The sequence below is a fragment of the Bacillus rossius genome, chromosome 7 (genome assembly GCF_032445375.1).
Source record: "Bacillus rossius redtenbacheri isolate Brsri chromosome 7, Brsri_v3, whole genome shotgun sequence".
NCBI classification, from domain to species: domain Eukaryota; kingdom Metazoa; phylum Arthropoda; class Insecta; order Phasmatodea; family Bacillidae; genus Bacillus; species Bacillus rossius.
Window position 1 is genome coordinate 60790379 of NC_086335.1, and position 10529 is coordinate 60800907.

Below are 10529 nucleotides of genomic sequence, written 5' to 3' on the forward strand. Positions count from 1 at the left end.
AGTTTATACAGACACACCAGCAGTTTCCTGCTCTTTTGCCAAATTTTTACATATTATCACTTCATTATTTACATAGCACTGAGAATATTTACATATCATAAAAGCAAAATTTAAAAAACCTTTTGTCTTTGTTCTTGGAGCCTTGGGCTCAATGTCATTTGTTTTGGGTTTTGGCACATCACTAGTAATGAACACATAATTTCATTTAGTGTTATTTACAATTATTATAAAGAAATTAACAAAGTATATGTACAGATAAGTATTACAAGAAAATAAAATATTGGTTTAATTTAAAATAAGTTAACAAACTATGCGCTATGGTTGGCGTCCATTAATGACTACACCGGTATGGCGATGTGGTGGGCGTCTATACTTTATACACATGTACACTATTAACACTGCACTTACACTTTCTTGCACCTTAGTCCGCTCGGCCAACGAACCAACTGAGAGCGGGGGAATATACTACAGTAATAAGCCACTTGCTCTCACGCAGAGGATACGTGAGAAAATTATTTAATTCTGGCGATCCTGATCAGGATAATAAGATGAAATTATCAAATTATTGTATTGTCGCCGGTTCTTGATAAGTGTACAAGGTTTCAATGAAATCTGTCCGTTTAAAGTGGGTCAAAATTGAGTCCAAAGGAGTCGGTTACAAACCAGCTCACAAACAAACATACAGGTGAAGCTAATAATAAAAAGCGTGTAAAAAATGTGTTTTTATAAGGAAAAAATGTGGCTAAAAGAGGTGTTTCTAAAATTACGGTTGGTTATGAAAATGAAGTAAAAATAATTGAAGGTAGCACAAAGAATAAAAACTTTATACGTGTATCTTCAATTCTGTGCAGTATCGTAATATATTTTTTTAGATTGCTAGCACGTTTTTATTACGTCGGTTTCTTGTCTGTCTGTTAGGTACAAATTTTTGCACTCGGCTTTTACACTAACTTCCCGATGGGCTAGAGACTTGAAACTTTGAACATAGCTCAGAACTGAGTGACAATGCAACATTAACTCGCTATCTTGTCTGTATTGTTTGTTTTTTTTTGGGGGGGGGGGGGGGGGGGGGGGGGGTCCATTTGGTACAAATATGTTTATTTATTTATTTATTTATTAGCAATGCCCCTGGATTCGTGGCGTTAGGCTATGAGCAGAACAGCACAGTGTTGCGGAATGCATTACGCAGCTCTCCGCAGGCGAAACCTACAATACCGACTGCTCCAGTCAATATGTTCAAAATAGATTGCAGAATTTCACACACACAAAACTAAAAATCATAAAAAAAAAAAAAAATTAATAAACCTACCACGTTTTTTTTTAAAAATGATTAAAAAGTATCAAATATAAAAAAATTTCTCCTACCCCATACAGATTCCTAACCCAGTTACAGATTGTTCTGAAAATTTGTGATTGAAAAGTGCACTTCTATAATAGGTTGACGATCATTAAAGTAAGGCATTTATAAATCATTAAACTTATTTTTTTTTGCTCTGATATTTATTAAATGATTTACAGTTTTACCTTGCGTAATTGATTACTCTTCTATATATCGGTACAATTTTTTTTGATTCAAAAAAACTTTGAAATATGTTCGAACGTAAGTTAAAAAAAAACATTTAATGGAAGCAGCGACACTAACGAACAAACGAAAACTTCATAAACTTTTTAAAGCTGTGAAGATTGCCGGTGATACGTTGCTAAAATTGTGGAGACGATAATTTCGTCCGTCCATTCGTCAAAAGTTAAATCTTTGAGGGCGGGGAGGGGGGAAGAGACAGAGATGCGATGTCACAGTCGAGCGGTAGGGAGAGTGAACTGTGGACTGAACGAATGAAAGTGTGATTTATTTGAGTACAGACGTGATCAACGTTTGAATTCAATTAATAGCGTACATGTTAGTAATATGTAAATAAAACTGTACTAAATCAATTGGGCAATCCTTTCCGAACCTGTTCTACCACTTTTATCATTTATTTAGAATCAAAGTACATGGAGGTTATGATTAATAAAAAAATGGTGTTAATATAAATGTTTAACAGGTAATAAAATTAGTTTTCTTCGTCCTAATACCCAGGGTTAGCATAAGGCCATACACTCCTTCCTTTAGTTGTACAAACCTCTAACTTCCTTTTCAGTAGAATGCAAATGTTCCTCTGAGCCCCGGTTCTGGTGCGTTGTACCGGTGCTGGGTGGCCACTTTCTCGGATTCTGACGTCACGGTGGTCATATTAATTGACCTTGAGCTATGACCTTGACCCAGCTGTCATCTTGGATAATTTTGATCCCTGCCACCTTCTTAGATTCCACTAGATTCTTGTATTCATCTGTTGGAGGCTTCCTCGCCCATTTAGTGACATGAACGTTTAAGGTTAAATGTAATAATTTATGATAAGAGAAAATTAATTTGCCGAGGGTAAATTGTTTATTTATTGAATATTTTATATTCTTTCATGGTTGTAAATTTTTATTGGTACCCTAGGTCATGTAATTATTTGTTTATCAGACTCAAAAATAATTTAGTATTATATTTAATTATCAGACTAAAAAATAATTTAGTATTATATTTAATTTTTTTATCATAACAAATTGTATAGTGTTTGAAAGCATATGCATTCTCCTAACAATCTCATATTCACAGTGTAAATTATTTACGTAAATATAGCAATCGTGGACTCGGGAGCTTACGTGAGGCCACGAGGGGTAGAAGGGGAGGGGGGGTGTATTGGGAAATATATCCCCCCTCCCCAAAATTCTAACAAAACCCAAAAACCTTATCATTACCACCAACAAAAATAAAGAATATAAAAGCAAACGGTGGGCAAAGAGGTTCTCTCCTCCTCCGCCCGCCCCCCCCCCCCCTCCCAAAGGAAATTCTGCTTACGCTATTGGTTGTGGTGGTTTATCGTTGCCGACCAGGGCCTTAGTCGACGGAAATCAAGGGACCGTTACTGCGTGTACGAGTTTGTCAAAAGGCAAAGAAAGAGAGTGGCCACAGATGATGTAAATGAGACCTGTGCCTAATGCATAACTTGTAAGTTTCCCAATGGTTTCTGTTGGCAACAGACAGATTTGTAACTTCGTCCTACTCGCGGGGCAAGCTCACGCATTAAAAAAAACAATCTCGAAACTCAACCGGGTCACGGGAATTTTGTCTGCCTTTCCTGTAGATGACCCTGGGGTCGACCTCCATGACACAGTTGGATGTCATCCAGAAGTTCAAATTCTAAATTTTACTTGTTTTTGATATAATTTCACATATTATTTCACATGAAAGAGGGAAAAAGGGAGTATTTGGAAAACTTAGGTATAATCTTTGCTATAGCAGCTATTGGTTTATTAGGTTTCGTTGTATGAGCTCATCATATAGGTATTTACTGTAAAAATATACGTCGATACCCAAGCATATTGCTGCACCAACAGGAATTAAGGTATTTAGCTGATTAGCAACAATATATGGATCTAAATTAACATTCAGCCCATCATGTATACGAGATATAGGTTTTGTATTTCTATTCACTTTAGGAGGATTAACAGGAATAGTGTTGTGCTCTCTAATACATCTGCTGATATTACTCTACATGATACTTACTGCGTTATTGCTCGTTAGGGTTCGCGATTTAGGTAAGGCGAGGATAAATATTTGTACTGTCTATATAAGTAGGTTGTCAAAGAATAGGTATAATACATCAGTTACATCGTTCAGTGTTAGTCAATGAAGGGGTATGACCAACATTAAAAAAAAAAGTGTGTGTACTTATGTACGCGTGTTATACCTAGTTTTTTTTTATTTTTTTTAGACACTGGACTATTTTGAAATTAATTGCAACAAAAAATATTTAAATAAATACTCAGTATTCAATATTAATATGGACATGTGTATAAAATTAATCATTTAATTTAGTAAAATAATCGAGATTAATCTAAATTAATAATGCTGCATTTTATCTCATTTTATTAATTTTAATTATTTTTTAAAATATTTTGGAATAATTTATAATGCAAATAAATTATAGATGCAGAAAAAAAACCTCACTTATACAAATACGCCTGAAAAAGGTTATAAACACAATTGCTATCACTAATATTCACAACAAATAAATGTTTTTTTAATGATATGGGTCAATATTGAATATCATTCACTAAAGTATTAGATATAAAAACAATAATATAATTTTTATTTGTATGTAGCCTTTGTTTCATCATGCGAAAATTTCGTAGCGTGGTGCGCGTGCATCGTAAAAATTCACTCTCATAATTTTTTTTTCATAACGTGCCAAAATATGTATAACTTCAATAAAAAAAATACCTGGAAAGACATTGCACTCGCATTTTTGGAGGACACGGGTGAATGTTTATTAGATGAGAAACGTGGCGGACGTTGCTCCATTGCAGACCAACCGCAGCGCGTTGTCCTCCACCGAGGGCGAGTGCGCCGCGGGGAACACCACATAACTTAGAAAGTCACAACTCAGAACATTCATAACTTAGAAAACTTGGAAAAATTCACGTAACTTAGAAATACACAACTTAGAACGATTATAACTTATGAACAAACAACTTAGAAACAAACAACTTAGAAACACACAACTTAGAAACGTAATAACGTAGAAAGTCATAACTTAGAACTATCACAACTTAGAAACACAGCTTAGAACTGTCATAACTTAGAAACACGCAACGCATAACTACACAACTTAGAAACGTCATAAGGTAGAAAGTCATAACTTAGAACTATCACAACTTAGAAACACACAACTTAGAACTGTCATAATTAGAAACATGTAACTTAGAAACACGTAACTTAGAAACACGCAACGCAGAACCACACAACTTAGAAACGTCATAACGTAGAATGTCATAGCTTAGAACTATCACAACTTAGAAACACACAACTTAGAACTGTCACAACTTAGAAACACGTAACTTTAAAACACGCAACGCAGAACCACACAACTTAGAAACGTCATAACGTAGAAAGTCACAACTTAGAACTATCACAACTTAGAAACACACAACTTAGAACTGTCACAACTTAGAAACACGTAACTTTAAAACACGCAACGCAGAACCACACAACTTAGAAACGTCATAACGTAGAAAGTCACAACTTAGAACTGTCATAACTTAGACAATTCTAAGTTATGTGTTTAAAGTTATGTGTTCTGAGTTGTGTGTTTTTAAGTTATGTGTTTCTAAGTTGTGTGTTTGTAAGTTATGACAGCACCCCGGCGCCGCGCTGCTCGGGACGTGCGTCGCCTCGGAACAGTTGAAGGTCGTACCGCGCGCGTGGTGCGAGTGCCGAGTAGCTCCGTGCGTGTCCCGTGACCCGGTCCTACTTCGACTCGGGAATCCCAGCGTCACACTCGACCTTCTCCTTCTGCTGGGCCACGGCTGTTCACATGTGCGCGCTGTACCAGCAGCTCGGTAAGCTATTCTAGTGTTGTCTGTGAGATCACAGCTCGGCAAATATTAGACCGGAAAAAAAAATGGTTGTGTGTTAGAAGTTGTACTTACTTGGTGTGGTAAAGAAAAAAAAATAACTTTAATTATGCATGCAAATAAATAATAAAATTATAAAAGGACTGGAGTGAATTTAGAAATAAGGTTGGTAAAATATAAAATTAAATTAAATAATTTCAATAGATACTCAGTATTAAATATTAATATAAACACGTGCATTATATTATTTATTTAATTTAGTCAAAAAATAATTGATTATAATACAAATCAATAAAAGTGCTAAATTTTAATTCTAATTTATTCATTTTAATTATTTATTAAATAATGATGTAATAATTTATAATCCAAATAAATTATACATACGGGAACATAACCTCACTTTAAAAATACACTTGAAAAAGTATATGAACACAATTTCTATCAATAATATTTACAACAATTAACTGTTGCTAACTATAGGGAACATTCTTCAATATCAATCACTAAAGTATAAGATTTAAAAGCACGCATATAATTTTTATTTGTATGGAGTTTTTGTTTTGGCATGTAGCCTTCTTTTCATCCTGTGAAAATGCGTTGCACGGTGAGCGCATATCGCACACTATTTTTTTTTCTTTTCATAACACACATAAATAAGTAAATCTTAAAAAAATCTTTAACTGTTGTAAAGATATATAATTACAAATTCACACAGGCCATTTAATTATGTTTTCGTGTGTGTGTATATATATATATATATATATATATATATATATATATATCAAAATTTTTGACAGAAACCTGTTAAAAAAATCAAATCGACAATTATTTTTCACAAATCTTCACGGCAACGTCTGCTGTGTGTCCTATACCCAAACGTGAAATACCGTTCTGTATCCAGACTGTTTAATGACAGCAGCAATGTCAGCTAACCTTACCTGAGAACATATATGTTTTTCATGTGATTTACAGTTTTCAATTAACTATTTATATGTAACCTTCGTCATGAAATGTTGTTTTTTTTTATTTCATACACAAATCCCTAAAAACCTGAGTTTTATAAAAAAAATCCTGAAACATTAGTTTTTCCAGGTTCCTAGAGAATAATTTTTTCTATGAGATTAGTGTATGAAGTACTGGAAAAAAAAAATATAGTCTTGGCCATGAGGGAGAAACTCTAATTACCGAAACAGAGACCTAGTTGTTTGAAGTAGTTATGGGCCCGTCCGCTAGATAGTAGTTTTCATAATATATTGCTGACATAACTACATTAATTTATTAGGAGAAGTAATGTATAAGCTATTATCAGGCAAACAAACCAGTGAAAATTCACTCTATTTAGGTAGCCACTAATTTTGTGGTGTGTAATATACAATGAGTTTTTTGCACCTTCTTCTCCTTTATTTATTACATGCGCCGCCAAGGAGAAAAACAAAAAAAAACGTATTAACTATAACAACTTTATACGAGAACCTCTATTCCGATATTTAATTTGCTGGTAGTTATGCGCCCGCCCAACAGATAGCGACACATGTTGCGTGAAACATGGTTTCAGTTTCCACTGTTTCCCTCCTTGTTCTGTGGTCTTGGCAACGCAGGACACATATCTACAAACCTGTTGCGCGCTTGGCACAGAGCGACGTATCTTACGTCACTGCAGCATACACACAGTACGTTACAAAACAAAAACCTTAGCCTTGAAGATCGCTTGGTAAAGTTCCTTCCAGTGGTACACGGCCCCACGCCGCATATACTCGCCCGCCAAAGATACATTCGTCGCGGTTGAGTTATTCTTACGAGATTAAATTTTAACGTATTTACGTCAGACGGCTCCAAGCATAGCTGTGTGCAATACTGTTTCAAGGTCGAGGCACTTACCTGCAGCTCTGTGATCTCCTGGCGTCACGAGGCTCTTCGCTGACGAAAGTAATTGCGTACTTGGAGCGACAGCCCGACACCGCCCCAGCTGAACTGTTGATGATGAAGCGTTTGCGTCGCCGCGTGTCATTCAAAAACCACACGTATTTAAAAAAAAAAAAAAAGTGAACGTATTTTTATGTTAAGAAATGATGTGAAAAGTTATATTTTAATGTCTTTTTTTAATGATTTGTAAACAATATAATATTCATTTTTGTTACACAACTTATTTTTTTATGTAATAAACTGTAAGTCTGCTAATTTAAGGAATTTATTTTTTGTTTGGTACCCATATTACCCGTATTAACCGGATTTTCAATTGTCCGGATTGCCTTGGGTCCCAGTTGGTCCGGATAAACGAGGTTTAACTGTACGTGCAAAATGTTTAGCGTAGACGCTGAGATTTGATTGTAGTCGCACTGTTGTTAGTGTATTGCTAGGAAGGACGGGTCAGTTTTTTTTTTCCTTTTATGCCGCGGGGCATTCAGACCTGTTCTTCCTGTCTGTGGCGTGATTCTACACATCCGCCTCTTTCCCCCCCCCCCCCCCCCCCCCCCCCTTCAGAAAAATTGTCGGCGATGGCTAGGGTCGGCGACGTTGCCAGACTGCGCATGGCCGGGCCACTCATTCAGTGCTCAGAGTTTCAGTAGAAACCGTTGAAAACCTCTCAAGATATCCGAGTGGTGTCGGTTTGCGAAAATCATTGGAGATAATGCTGAGGGCGTATGAGTTCATTTCCCATATTTAGTTTTTTTGAACTGTATTTTTAGGAGAGTGAAAATGGCTAGAAACGTTTGTTTTCAGAATAGTGTTTAGGCATGAAACTCCCGGTAAAGATTCTTGAAAGCTTTCAAGGGATTTGTATTACACCTTTAACTTCATTTCTCCACCGTATAATGTCATGGTTACTGCTCAAATTTCATAGTTGCTCTGTGCACGACGAGAAGACTGCGCCGATATTAAAAGGGAACAGTAGTTAGAGCGGGCATACCTTATTGCTGTCTAATGAGTGTTCAGATTATTATGCCCTCAGCAATCATCGCATATATCTGAAATGGCGGGATACAAAATTGCTGATACTACGCAAAAAAAAAAATTGTCTGGTAATTGAGAATACTGCACTCTGCGGATATGAATTAAACCAACATGGCGACAGTGAACTCTAGCTGATGTGTGAAATTCGTGGCACTAGCACACCTATTGGCAAGCATCGAAAACAAGTACGACGACAGCGCACTCTGGAAGCAACAGCGAGCGTCGCGCTATCATCCCGCCTCACCAACATGGATACACCCCTGACTGGGCGTAATCTATAGGTAGAGACCGGAAAAATTCGCGGATTCATTTCGTGATAGGCTGAAATTCAAACATTTGTACAATTCTGCTGGTTCTGCTATTGGCTAGCAGTTTAACTGGAGCTCTCTGGGCCAATGAGAGACTATCGACCAAAGAAGCGTCGAATCACAAGCTACCCAGTGGAGACGCCTCACAATTTAGTACCCAATGAACACGCGTGTTTACTTGAGAAATGCAGAGGATAATGGAGGTTATCCTAGAGGTCATTGAATCCGCGATTTTTTCCGGTCCCTATCAATAGGGACCGGAAAAATTCGCGGTTTCAACGACCCCTAGGATATACTCTACAGTCCTCTACATGCTTGAGAAAATTTCCCCTGCTCATTGGCTGCTGACTCTAGAGTTGTCTAGACTGGGTTACCCGTTATCAGACACTTCTTTGGCTTAGAGCCTCTCTCATTGGCCCAGAGTTTTGAAGGTGAACCGTGCGCCAACAGTAGAAGGATCGCAAACGTATAAGTATTTGAATTTTAACCTGACGCGAAATTAACTTGCAAATTTCTCCGGTCTCTAGTAATCAAGCACCTCTGGCAGATTTTTGAGCCGCTGTTCGGACCTTTTCCGCGCGAAGCCGCGCCAGTAGAGGCTGCGTGGCTGCGGTCAGAGACGCCGATGACGCCGGCCCCTCAGGCGCGGGAAGACCCCGCGGCGATTTGCCGACCTTCGATCAGTGTCCGAACACAGCATCCAAGTCAGTTCGCTCGCTCGTGCAACTTCACCTCTAGAACACATCTTGCCAGGATAAACACATTTTTGAGTTTTTGACGTGATAACGTCTTATAAATATCGATTAACGCCGGCTGCACGCACGAAAAATTGTCACGTTCCGCCTGAGCCGAGCGTGCAAGAACCGGCCAACCACCGTGCGAGAAAATCTTATATAATATCAAACAGGTTAAGGCGGGCTTTTTAACTAATTGTTCGTGATTATATTGAAACAAATTATTTAAATAAAATTTGCCAAAACTGTAAATAATATTTGAAAATTAAAAAATATGCAATTTTTCATCAATGTATTCTTATGACGTTATCACGTAAAATTATCGTCCGTAAACTGACTTTACAGACAAACCCCCCCCCCCCCCCCCACCATTTTTTTCAATTTCACCTACATAACCTAACAAACTTTTCATCTTAGCTACAAATATCCTAGACGTTAGAAATACTACCGCTACCCATCTTTCTAACGAAAAAAATCTAACTTTTATGGGAATTTTAAAACTTTCCTAACAACGAGTTTACAGTTTATTTATGTAACTGACCTAACTTAACAAAACATTAATTTTAATAACGATCACTTGGACGTGCAAATAAATCCCAGTCTCTGAAAAAAAAAGAATGAATGAATATTAATGAGAATTTTTATTTACGTAACAGACTTGAGCTTACCTACCGCGTCAGCGGTGTATTTGTGTTAGTGAGGCGGGATGATAAGTGAGATGCTAGATGGTGCTTCTAGCAAGGTATTTTGTAGCCTCTGACCTGGCGCGCAGTCTTCTCGTCGTGCATAGAGCAACTATGAGATCTGAGTGAAGATCATAACATTATATGGTGAACAGATAAAGACAGAGATGTAATGCAAAACATGCGTATTAGCCATTTTCACCCTTCTGAATACAGTTTGAAAACAAAATACGGAAACAGAACTACTTATACATCCTCAGCATATTATTAATTATTTTCGTAAATAGGCACCACTCTGATAGTAATTTGATCAGTTTTCGAATAGCTTTTTTTTTTTTTTTTTTTTTTTTTTTAGTGAAGCTTTGCACACCGTGTGTGTGCTGGGATAGGCGGGGGTCCTAACTTAAACA